Source organism: Sprattus sprattus (assembly GCF_963457725.1).
Source record: "Sprattus sprattus genome assembly, chromosome: 2".
NCBI classification, from domain to species: Eukaryota; Metazoa; Chordata; class Actinopteri; order Clupeiformes; family Clupeidae; genus Sprattus; species Sprattus sprattus.
Genome location: NC_137921.1, coordinates 48,101,291 through 48,115,263, shown reverse-complemented (window position 1 = coordinate 48,115,263; position 13,973 = coordinate 48,101,291).

The window sequence follows — 13,973 nt, the reverse complement described above, 5'->3', positions numbered from 1 at the left end:
AACGAGAAATGCGTAGCCATCTGACCTGGTGATATATTTGATGCTGTAAGCCTTTCTATTTTCCCCGTCAAAAGTCGGCATAGCCTGACCGTTAATATATTATCATTAACTTGGAAGGTCACCAAGTTTATTGAAGCTAACAGATAGCTATTGTGCTAACCCTAACCAGGAGCAGCAGGTTATAGTCATTACATAGATAGTTATAGTCATTATCACTCCCCTCCACTCCTTTCCAGGAAACACGCTAGGCCAAAGTTCTTAATTTACTGATGGATTTATTTCTCTCTTTAATTCATTGTAATCCAACGTCGAACTGGTTAAAAGCAGTAAAAACACAAACAGACAATCAAACCAAACATTCAAACCCAAAGAAATCAAAGAAATAAAGCATCATAAAGAGACAAACATACCTCGTTGGCTGCATAACGATTGAGAGGGGAAATGAGGCAAGGTAAACGTAATCACACTCATCAGCTTGGGCTCAGCGGTATACTACCATGACCGCGAGCCGGCGTCTCAGGTCTAGTCAGGTGCAATGTATGCTACCATAATAAACATAGACATCCTATTACGTAGACGCAGCATTGGTTGCCAGGACGCGAGAAATACGGCGGCCATCTTGGAGTGGTGAGTGTCTACTGTAACTGTATCCAAAGCTGCCAAGCCTCACGAGGCGTTCACACTAGCCGCGAATTTTCTCAGGCGGTATGCCGCCTAGGGGGCATGGTCAAATTTTGTTTGGTTGTCATCTTGCGAGTGTCATGTAGCAAGTTCGACTGCAGTGCAGCGCTAATAGCATTTTAGCAGCTAGCTTCTTCATTCATCTTCAATCAAAGCGTTAGCAGCAAGCTAACATAACGGTTAGGAGCTAAATTTAAGACCTACAATATTCAGTTTGCCCTGACAATGTTCGTATAGTATATACACAACAAACTGAGTCGATGTAGACATATAAAAGTCGCGTAAACACCTTTATTCACATACAAATATTTCCAGTTAAACAGACTCCCGGGACCCAGGATTAGCAGCTAGCTTCTACATTGATCTTCAATGAAAGCGTTAGCACCAAGCTAACAATAATGGTCGAGAGCTTATTTAAGACCTACAATATTCAGTTTGCCCTGACAGTGTTCGTATAGTTTATAAACAACAAACCGAGCAGATGTTGACATATTAAAGTCGTGTAAACACCTGTATCCAGCTTGATTCACATCAAATATTTTCCTATCCGGACTTGCGAGGCTCCGCCATTTTCTTTGAAATATTTTGAATTCACCGGGCTTCTGCACTACGTCAGTAACGTCAAACTCCAATTCTGACACACGCCACGCTGATTGGTTACCGCCTGGTACCGCCTGGTACACATTTGCATAAAGTTAAAGGTTCGTCAACTTTGATAGTCAGGCGGCGGCGTTTTTTGCTCAGCGGATGGAATTTCGTTTCCATTCATTCCCAATAGGAGCGGCACGAAGTTCGTCTGTGTGTGAACGTACCGTCACGCTTTGAATGTGACATAAAACAATATAATAATTTATGAATTGCATTTTACTCAGTTTTGCGTGAATAAAATTAGCTTTGAATCACTCAGTAGTATTTAATTGAATTTCACGATACAGAAAATTAGTACATTTTACTCATGTGGAGATCGTTGTTTTAATCAAGTAGTTACATTTCCTCTAACCGCATTTCGCGGCATGGGTGGATTGCCGCCAGATGCAAGCTCTCCCAAAGGTAAGACATGTTTCATTATGCTGCTATCTAGTTTTAGTCTATTCTATGTATAACATATGAAATGTGCTTTGTAAAAAAAACTTGAACTTGAACTATTGTTGGCCAAGGACATTAAACGTTGCAATCAGGTTATTATCCCTACGCAGTCGAACGTTATTTTTGATCTACTGCAAGTTGGGAAAACGAACAGCTTAGCCCAAGTTTGTTGCGCTGTAGCCTAACTTAAACTGAAGTTGATTCAGATAGTGGATGTTGACTTGTTTCTACATAGCATATAAAGGACTTAACAGCGTCTAGCTCTTATAACAAATAAATGGGGTGTCCAAGCATAATGTACTGTTGGCAACTGCCGGCTAGCCATGCCGCCTCTTATCTTAACTAGGGCCTCGCCTCAACCAGAGATTCTAAAGCCAACTTTGCAAACTAGCTAGCATGTAGCATAGCCCAGTTGACTAGAGACCGCCACTTTTCTGCACAGATGTAGGAGTACATTTAACTGTCAGGTGAATAATTACAAGTTACATTTACAGCATTTTGTTTTCTGAGCGTAAATTGCCCTCGAGTAACGTCAGGCTAAATGAGGGCTAACAGCTATTGCTTAAAGAACACTAGCTAGCGAGAGTTGTGTTGCTGCAGTTTGAAACGATTAGCAGCGTTAGCTGTTTCATATCATATTTTATTAACTTTTCATGGACATGCCGATTTGATTTTTTCTTTTTTGCACGCTCTGGCTGGTGTTATGCAAATTCTAATTTGATCAAGGCATTGTCAGACACGTAGGCTCGGTTTGACGTTGTTCACAGTAGCAACTATGCTCCAATGCAGCCAGGTTATGTTCTCTTTCAGTTTTTCACTCGTGCTCATTGACTGCATCTCATGCATTTACTTTGAGCTGCCTGTGAATGTCGAGGTCGAGCTCGAGCATTACACAGACTCATAGTGAGGCGATCGTTGTTTCATCTGCTTGTGATTACATTGAAAAGACTAGCCTAAGCTGCATAATTTTATTTTCTTCTAGAATGTATCACGTTGTCGAATTTGTCAAGAGGAACGAAGTCGAAGTTGTGCCATCAAAATGGCTCAATGGGAACAAGTTTCTGGCCTCCATGCAAAACAATAGCTGTCCCGCAAGGCTGCGCAAAGACAAGATGAACCTACCTCTTAGTGGGCTGTGTACAAAATACGAGTGCTTTATTCTCATGGTATAGTAATGCTTTTACCCCGTTAGTTATTAATGTTTTCTTACTGAAATAGCAAGCATTTATCCGCCCATCTTAACCTAATCTGTATCGTCTTGTATTTATGCTAACAGAATCATATGAACATGCCCTGGCCAAGCTGCCTGTGGCAACTGTACAGTCTGATCTGCAAACAAGCAGAAGATGACAGTGTTCCTGTAACATTTTAAAATCTTTAGTTATGGGCCTATTTCACAGCAGCCGTTTTTTCCAAGAAGCACAAGTGTCATTGATGACATCCAATAAGGACCTGATTCTGTTAAACTGAATCAGAATATTATTGGAAGTCATTAATAACACCTGTGCTTACCCTGCGAAAAATGCTGCTTTAAAGAGACCCATTCTTGGCCCATTGGACTGCAATCATTTTTGCACAATTATTTCCATACATCTTTACAATGGTGTCTGAATTAAATGAATGAAAGTAATGTTAAAATGTCAATATAGCTCTAGCCGGAGGAAATCTGTTATCTCCCTCCTCTGCAACAGACATCATGGCACGTTGGTCCTCAAGAACTGCTACAAACATCACAGCTCAGTTTTCTCCATTCCATGCAATGAACATCACAGCAGCAGATTTTTTTTTTCTGATGATATGACCTTCACAGCAGCTGATCAGTCTTCTGCAACTCATGCCATGAACACCACAGACACTGTTACCATTCTCCCCGCAGGTTCAAGTCGTTTTCCTACTTGCCAAATTAGGAGCTATTCACAAGTTGGAAGGAATCCAGTGCTTCTGATCTCAACCGTAGACCGTGTAAGATTTTCAAAAACAGCAAACCGACAGTTAGCCTGGCCATCGCCTGGAAATGATGTAGTTATTTGGGATTAATCACAGGTGGGAAAGGGTTAAACTTGTTATCAGTTTTAGAGTGAGAATGTGGTGATATCTATTTTCTCTTATATTTTTTTTTAGAACACTCCATGAGAACAGAATGTGCAAAACACTCATGTTTCTGGGGAGGCGATGCCTACACGACAGTATTCTATAATGGTGGACTGTTAACAGTAATGTATGTATGAATGTTGCTTCTACCAATGTCTTTATCTTTTCTTTTTGCAGCTATTCTCAGGGAGATATTGATCCAGTTGAACTCCCTGAAGGAACAGCAGACGCTCATTCTGGTTCAGCTACAAAGACTCTCAAGCACTCACCAACACACTGATGCACTGCCTACTATGGCCAATTTTAAACTTCCACTTTCCACCCAGGAAGACCTGTCTAGCCTGGAGGAGCTTTTAATAAACCCACAGGAAAGAAAGAAATTGGTGAGCAAAATATGACTTTCTTAATAGTGTGCCCAGACCTAATTGTTGAATTATCACAAACTAATCATTCAGTCAGTAATGAGTAGTGAGATACATGCTTTTCTTTTAGACCACACACCTTGGAATTGTAGGAGGCCTTACTGTGAAGGAGACTGTGTGGTGTATTATGACGCGAACAATGACAACAACATTTTGCAAAGGCAGTGAACTGGAGCGGTGCAAATGAAAAAACAGCCTTCAAAAGCACGACATTGAAGTGTGTGGTAATAGGTAAGCTATAGCTACTAAGTTACTTAATTATTGCAGACATTGGAGTGCATAATTCATCAGCATGAATTGTCATGTAGCACTCTCTTTTGCTTCTTGTTTGTTTGTGCTCAGATGCTGTAAGAAGAAATGTTATGACTAAAGACGCTACGGACAAGGACATTGAGCGATTGATCACCCGCTGGCTCCAACTGGCCTCTGATCGGGATGGAGGTCGGAGTCGGATGGGAAATCGTCAGAGTTCACCGCTTCAGTCACTGCCACAAGCCCTTCAACAATAAAACACACACACACCAACTAAAGACGCTACGGACAAGGACATTGAGCGATTGATCACCCGCTGGCTCTAACTGGCCTCTGATCGGGATGGAGGTCGGGGGGGAAATCGTCACTGACCTTTATGTTTTGTTTTCTTTAGCAAACAGATTATACTGACCATTGTATTTTGAAGAGTTCAGATGTGAAACCCTTGAAGTCCATATTCCCCCCAAAAAAATCAAAAATGAGGTTGTTAATTATATAAATGTATAGTATTTCGTTAAAGTCACTGCAAATGGACTGAGAGTGTTTTGCATCTGAACTCTGTAGTTACTGCCTCTTGACAGACAAATATAAAAATATTGAAATGTTTTATTTCATGATTGTCATGCACTGTTGTACATCTCTCATGCACCACCACAATTGCTATTTCTGAAATTGCACACTGCCATACATACTGTATAGATGCAACATAACCAGCACACATTCTCTTGATTCAAAACGACACTTACCAGCAGTATGCCATTTCAGAAATAGCAACGATGATACTGACTTTTTTTTTAACAAACAGATTATACTGACCATTGTATTTGAAGAGTTCAGATTTGAAACCCTTGAAGCCCATATTAAAATGAAATATGAAGTTGTTAATTTTATAATGTACAGTATTTAGTTAAATTCATCTGTAATGACTGACATGTAGGCTACTGTTGCTGTTGCAGTAAAAGTTTTGTATGAAACTGCTTAGTTGTACGTATTTCATATTGTCCTCCATAGGCTTGGTGCACGAAAATGCTCAGTGTGCTGTTTGTTCCCTGTTTAGCTAGGTGTATTTGAACCTGCCGCTATTTCTGAATGTAATTAGCGTCTACGGACCTGGTTGGGTGTTGCACCTAGTGAATCAGCGTTACGATAAAGAAGGATGTGTAGACATTAATTACATTCAGAATAGTGGCAGGTTCAAACAGCCCTGGCTAAACAGAAAACAAACTGCCCACACTGAGTAGCCTATTTCGTGCACCTAGCCTATGCCGCATATATAAGTGGGGAAAAGTAGATTCGGGGATCCGGCATCGGGCCGATTCAACATAATGTGTCCTAGCCTATATTATAGCAAAACGGTTGACAAAAAAAAACGCGTGAATGTCAGTGGTATTTAGTTCGTTGCATCTGTCAAACGTATTACACCAGGTACACTGAATGGAACGTATCACCATTCCAAGATGGCGGCCCTGTGTCTCGTCTCGCCTGTCGGCAGTTACGTTCGATGCTGCGTCTACGTAATAGGATGTCTATGATAATAAAGGTGTGTGTGACCCCTGACCCCCATGACCTCACTTCCTACGAAACTAAACCCAATCATGAGAAAGACAAAAGGTAAAACAAACTTATCAAAACGAAAATAAATCACCAAAAAACAAAACTTGAACAAAGATAAACAAAACAAAATCTAAACAGTTACACTCCCACCAAATCATAACTGATTTCACTCAAAAAAATCATAAATGGTTCAAACTATTATAACCCTATATGGCAAACTGTGCAAAGTACAGCATTATTGAGCCTCAAGCAGCACGACAATCCTTTGAACCGTTCTGTCAAGATACACAGGTTTAGAAGTGCGCCTTCCTAAATGATCCAAAGTTGAATCGCTCATCAATAACTTAACCTTTCGAACCCTTCCATCAGAGCTTGGATAAACTTCAGCCACCCTTGCCAATCTCTATTGATTTCGAGGTGAATCATCTTCTCAGAGGATGACTATATCATTGACTCTTGTATTAGGCTTATCCCTTTGCCATCGCTGTCTTTGTCGAAGATTGAGGAGATATTCCTTTCTCCATCTTGACCAAAATTCAGGGATATTCTTCCTCTCAATTAAAATTTGAAAGGATAACTTCCAGTGATTGAACTGCAGTGGGTCGCCACAGAAGATGGTTGGTTCTGGAACCGGCAGCCTATTTGCTGCTATGGCCTCAGCCAAGGCCTTGACAAGATCTTGAGTGTCATTTGAGAAACCACCCCTTGATGGCACACTTCTTGGTTGTACTTCATGGTTCCTTTTTAAACTTTCCATTTCAACGCTGAATGCTTCCATTTGAGCCATTTTAATGATAGATACCTCTGCTTCTCGTCTTTCTTCAATACTTGTGGCACGACTTGGGTTTGACTTACAGCCACTGAAACGTTTAACATGACGCTTAAGACATGCGGCAGCCTTGACAACTCTTTTCCGATCAGAGAACTTTGTCAGACGATCTAACAAGGTCCCATTTTCCGTTGCTTTGGTCTTAAACACATGGACAGCTTTACGTTCTGGATCATCCTCAGTGACTTCTCCCACCTTGTCATCTCCTACAGGCGCTGCTTCCTCTTGTGACACTACTGCAGCATCATTCTCCGTGTCTATGTCAGATCCACCTTCCACTGGGGGCTCCTCTTCTGTCGGTGCAGGAGTAGCCGCTGGAGTATCAGCATCAGATGCAGCTTCACCTTCTGTGGGTGTCTCTTCACCCTCTACGTCTTCTGATGGTGGTGGAGCAGAAGCTTCCTCTGGAGCAGCAGGATCGGCCTCACCTTCTGTGGGTGCCTCTTCACCCTCTACGGTTTCCGAAACTGCTGCTTCTTCTTCTAAAGAAGCTTCCTCTTCCACAGGACCCTCTTCCTCTACCAGAGCCGCTTCCTCTACCGGAGCCTCTTCCTGCACTGGAGCTTCTTCTCCCTGCACTGGAGCTTCTTCCAGCACTGGAGCTTCTTCTTCCTGCACTGGAGCTTCTCCCTCCACTGCAGCTTCTTCCTCGGCTCCTTGAATCCGAGACTTAACATTCTTCATCATAACCTTAGTAATAGAGGTGCTTTTTTCGAATTTGCGGCGCATGTCTTGAGTTGGAACATCAAGTTTTCTATAGGCATCGTAAATATCATTAAGTTCAGTTAATTCCTTTTCAATGCGGGTTACAAGTTCTTGAAGAATGACACTTGGAAGGTTTTGCTGCACAGATCTTTTAGCCACTTTAGTCCTGACTTTCCAATATTCATAGACATTGTTAAAACGAAGCAGCAATAAGTTTAACTGGTCCATGTGTAGGGTTTTGCCCTTCTCTTCTACCACTGGAGACATAGTGGATTTTGTATTGCCTAACTGTAACACTGAGTCGCTGTCTTCAAACAATTACTACCTACTAAACTTGAAGGGTTCATAAAACAACTTGATGACAGCTTCAGCTACACTTGAACATAGTCGGCAATAACAATACAAACGTACATCAACATACAATTCAGCAACCTGGTGATACACGTGCAAACATTTTCAATTCGGTTGCATTTGTCAAAGCCCCCAATATCAGTTTTAAATGTCCTTAAATGTGGCCATTATGCTAATAAAGACAACCCATTATCATTGTTCATTGATTAAAGCTTCAAACCGTCTAAAAGAAAACATGAATGCTAAAAGCTGCTTATCTGTTTCATGCCGTTCCTCCACGCGTCTTCAATCGCTGAAGCGCGTTGTAAATCCGAACACAGTTCATGCGTGAAGTCACTTTAGGCAACGAGTCCAATTCGCTTGCTTCTTCAGCGAAAACGTGGCTTTAATCCGAGAAACTTTCATTTATCCCCGGCAAACTGACGAATCTTCAGGTTGAGGACAGATAACCCGTGAGCCGATGCAGAGTTCTGCTCCGAGTTCGCCTCGAGTTCGACTATCACTCCCCTCCACTCCTTTCCAGGAAACACGCTAGGCCAAAGTTCTTAATTTACTGATGGATTTATTTCTCTCTTTAATTCATTGTAATCCAACGTCGAACTGGTTAAAAGCAGTAAAAACACAATCAACAGACAATCAAACCAAACATTCAAACCCAAAGAAATCAAAGAAATAAAGCATCATAAAGAGACAAACATACCTCGTTGGCTGCATAACGATTGAGAGGGGAAATGAGGCAAGGTAAACGTAATCACACTCATCAGCTTGGGCTCAGCGGTATACTACCATGACCGCGAGCCGGCGTCTCAGGTCTAGTCAGGTGCAATGTATGCTACCATAATAAAGGTGTGTGTGACCCCTGACCCCCATGACCTCACTTCCTACGAAACTAAACCCAATCATGAGAAAGACAAAAGGTAAAACAAACTTATCAAAACGAAAATAAATCACCAAAAAACAAAACTTGAACAAAGATAAACAAAACAAAATCTAAACAGTTACAGTCATTACAAACGTTATTTGGCTCCTTAACATATTTTAAAGGTTATTTTCTGCATGTTATTTTGCTAATAAATATGAACACCAAAGGAAAAACTTGACTTACAGGTGGCTGCGACTTAGGGTTGCCACCTGTCCCGGTTTTACCGGGATTGTCCTTCTTTTTTGTAGCCTGTCCCGGAAAACTTCAAAATTCTCCCGGGACACGGAATGTCCCGGTTTTTCATGGGCTTTGCTTTGTCAACATGAACATTCCTGATCATAAAATATTTTTTCCTGCGGGTCCATACACTCAAAATATGCGTTGTATCTCATTATGCTCAATCTCTCTCTCCTGCGCAGTCTGCACGGCCACTAGGTGTGTGACGTTGCATAGCCAATCTCGCTCGCGCATTAATTCAACTGATGCTTGCTATCGGAGGGCGTGTGAAAGAGGTTGAATCGCTTACTGCACGTTACTGTAGGTTGTGCTGAATAGAAACAACGTTGACATGGGAGGGGAGACTGAGGACGAGGATGGCACTACTTGAACTGACAGGCCAGTTAAAAAACAAAATTTAAGGTAACACTTGTTTTAATAATGATTGGATGAAAAAAGGAAATTTCTCCAAGTGGCTAAAACCACACCAGGCGATCCACTTTCTGCTACATGTTACCTATGCTCAGTTAAGATTCTCATTAAGCATGAAGTGAAATCTGCTTCGGATGAACATGCTTAAACAAAAAACCATCAGAATCGTGTTCAAGTCACCAGACAAACCAAGGCAATTTCATTCATGATTATAAAATGTTCAGCAGACAGAGTTACTGTTGCCGAATTAACAGCTAGACTTATCATGGTGTGCGACATGGTTACAGCTACCTGTCAAGTGTCACTGATAGCTGCAGCAAAGGGAAACACACAGAATGAATGGAAGACCAGGTAAGGAAATTATTACATCAAGAAGGCCTTAGGCAACTCTAATGTCATCCCTCATGTGTTTAGCTGAGAGGTAGAGAAGGCAAGCACAAGCAATGCACACACCAGTATCTAAGGAACTAGGTAAGCTGTTTCCACTCATGAGATTGCTTTATGTTTAAAATATTGGTGGGCCCAGGGATGGATTGGACGAACAAGCATACTGGGCCACGGCCCCCATGAGCTCAGGGGGCCCCTAAGCCAGAACCTCTGCATGAAGTCACTGTAATTAACTATTAAGTGTACCTGCGCTGTGTTAGCAAATGTATATGTGCACTGTATATCCTGTTGAGGTACAGGTGAATTAAGTTATTGTGCTGTTGAACAAAAAAAAATGTCAATGTCAATTCAATGTAAGGTTTTGCACAATAATGTTTTTTTTCGGGCGCGAAGAGTGGGGGGCCTTTTACACGGCCAGGCCCAGGGGCCCATGGTTTCATAATCCGTCCATGGGTGCGCCGTGGTATGTCGTGTCATCAATATGTCCAGGTTTTTTGTCAGACACAGGTGGCAACCCTACTGCGACTCCGACTCCATCTTCCTCTCCTAACTCCAACGAGTGAAAAGAGCGGTCAAATGCAGAAATTCAAAAGGAGTATGACGTGATCGGACCGTTAACATTTTGAACTAGATTATTTTCACATGCAAAAATATTCACTTTTATTTATTTTTAATTCGTTTTAAGGCTATTTCATGTACTCCTGTAAAAAAAAATGTTGTTTAAAAAAAATTAACAAATCATTCTCCCCCCATCAGATGACGCATGTATTGTGTCAATAATAAGATAACAAAATAACACATTGTGTGCTAAAATCTACACAACATGTGTTAAAATGATATCAACACAGCCAAGTGTGTTGTTTTTTGACACATCCCTTTTTGCTGTGTAGCTGTGTAAACTACCATGTGGATGTTGAATTGGTATTTTCTTTTGTTCAGCCACTTAAGTAAGGGATAATGTATAGAGCGCAGGTCCTTATCGGAAAATAAGTCCCGACAGGGTGAACCGGACACCGACGCGAAGGTTCTATACATTATCCCGCTTATTATACGGTTACTTGCCACAACAAAACAAAAACACAAATACACTTAACACAGTGTGTCTTTTTACAATGTATTTGTTACTATACGTAATGTTAAAAAGCAGAGAAATAGTTCGCCAAAGACGTTGAACATTCTTTAGAACACAGCTGCTCAACCGTCCGCTGAAACTCCATTGATAAATTAGTGTGGAATACTTGCGGAATGATACGAAAGACCTATAGACCAATTTTTTATTTGTAAACATTCGGAGGCGCGCGCAGGGTGGTGGCAGAAAACAGCGAAAGGGTAGTTGTTTATAACGGCAAAAGGACCACTCGGATAATAATACAAGTAGCCTAGATAGATTTTTAAAAGATTATAGTTAATATTGATTAGATCTAATTAGTAAAATGTTTTCGACATATTTCAATAGCCTGTCACCCAGTGATAAACACTGTTATTTAGCCAAATTGACGTTAGTGGGCAGTGGGATACGTCTTCCAGATCCATTTGCCATAGCACCTTGTCAATGGTTAAATGATGAAACGAAATGGCCTAGCATCCAGTGGCCAAAGATTTATAATTACCTAATCGAAACTCCAAGTGTATATACCCGGGCGTACAAGTCTCTGGATGCTTACAATTTTGTTCTGTGTGGTCATGTCAAAGACATACTATGGCATGATTACAATGTTCAAAACTTCGTTGTTCTGAAGACGGAGGTTCTGCCTAGCCAAAGATAGGGAAAGAAGACAGAATTGTACAAGGCCTGGGTTATCGTCAACAAGACCAACAACTGTATTCTTACTGCGAACTGCACCTGTATGGCTGGGTATGTAAACCAACATAAGTTTACTATTGTAAATGTTCATTATTTAACCAATTGTCAGTGTCACCAATTTAATCTGTAACTGTAACACTGTAGCCTAGCTGTAACACTGTAACAAAATGTAACTGCTTATTTGCTGGAAATCATAGCTAAAACCGTTGTTAGCCTAACGTAAGGTGACCATATTTCTGAGACAAAATCCGGGGACATTATAGTTCAAACACGTAAACACCCGCAAAACAGTGTAATGTTTTTATCTTTGTAAGCGAAAAACGGGGTCTGTCCCGGAAACAGGGGACGTCTGGTCACCTTAGCCTAACGTATATGTAAAGCCTAACGTACAAAAAATGTTTTGTTCAGGTTAGGGTCATGCTGCAGCCATGCAGCTGCACTAATGTTCAAAGTTGAGGTGTGGGTCAGGATGGGAAAGACGGAGAGGTGTTGTACTTCAGGGACAAATATGTGGATCCACACATCCAAGAGAGAGGTGAAACCAGCCAGACTGAGCGGGATCAGCTTCAGAAAGGCTAAAAGGACAGACACCCAACTGAAGCCAGTCAGAGTAAAGCGTAGAAAGAATAATGTAAAAGGTAGGCACAATCTGAATGTAGACAAGATCAGGTCATGTACATATAGCAATCAGGTATTCATTATATTTTATAATTAATGTAAATACATACGTTATAATCAGGGTCATGTAACTATTAATGGCAGATGTATGAAATAAGTTATCTAATATTTATTTTGTGTATTCAGAACTGACAGATGAAGACATTGCGGAATTGAAACTACTGGCACCTAACGCAGCTGTACTACTACAATTAAAGAAGAATCATGAATACTACCATCAAGTTCAGCTACACATGTTTGTATGCAACACCCAGTACTGCGACTTTGTGGTTTGGACAAAGCAAGTTGTTGCTATCAACCGCATCACCAGAGATGAAGAAATGCTACAAGCAGTCCTCCCTAAAGCTGAAGAGTTCTTCAAACAGAGTATTTTGCCTGAGCTGTTAACACGCAGCATGGATCCACTGATGCAGTCACCTACAGTCTGCTCACACTGTCAAAGGCCAGACTTTGGAATGATGATTGACTGTGCAAAGTGCAAGAACCATTTCCACTACACATGTGCCAAAGTAAGAAGAAATGTTGTGGATTGGTGTTGTGAACAGTGCAAAAAAAAACAAGTCAGAATGAAATGTTCTTCGAAGCAAATGATTTAATACAGTACTAATATTTTACATTTTAACACTTGAATGTGCAATTAATTGTGTTTATGACAATATCTTGGGACTATACATTTACAAAGGTTTGTTAGTGCTCCACAAACAATCACTATATCATCTAACAGGTCAACCTGTGTGAGTGGAATAATAGTTGTCAGAATTAAAAAAAATGTCCATCTACCTATTATTCGTTCAATGTGTATTCTCACATTAGACAAACGCCTTGATAAGTCCACTTCTTGAGCAGAGAGTTGCTTTTTACCTTTGGTAAAGTGAGGGATCCTAAGTGTTTCTGATGGTAAAACCCCGATCTGCTAGTATCTCATCATTATGCTCTAGAAGGTCATACATTTCTGTACAGTCAATAATGCACCTGCAACGTTTATATTTATGTTTAAAACATTGTGGCATATTCTTTAATACTGCATGCTTGCTTGGCCACTTTATGAGAGGCTTTAAAGTCGCAGACATAACAGGGAGCCAACTTCTCAAAATGTTTGAGATGTCACTTTCTGTGACATTAAATCTGAAAGCAATATCCTTGTTGCAGAGCCCTAGTCTAAGTTTCATTAAGACGACTAATAGATGATCCTTCAGGTTCATAGAGCCACGCACAACCTCTACACTGTCTTTAAGTTTGTGACTCAACCACTCAAATAAGACACTGGTCAGCCCTGTGAAAAACAGAAGCTGCACTGCTTTACTCTTGATAGAGCTAAAGGAAAATTGAGTATTCATGAGTGTTGCCTTGAGTTCCTCATTCTCAGTTTTCAGTTTGTCGATCTCCAAACGCAGGTTGACACAATCTGTAGAAAGTTGGCTGTACTGGTGTTTCAGATCATCTTGGAGAACCTTTGGGACTGTGGCTTCTGAAATAGATATTAGATAGTAATAGACTTAAGACTTAATAAAAGAAGCACTGTCACCATCAAGTTGAGCTTTTCTCAATATTTTTTAAGGATGT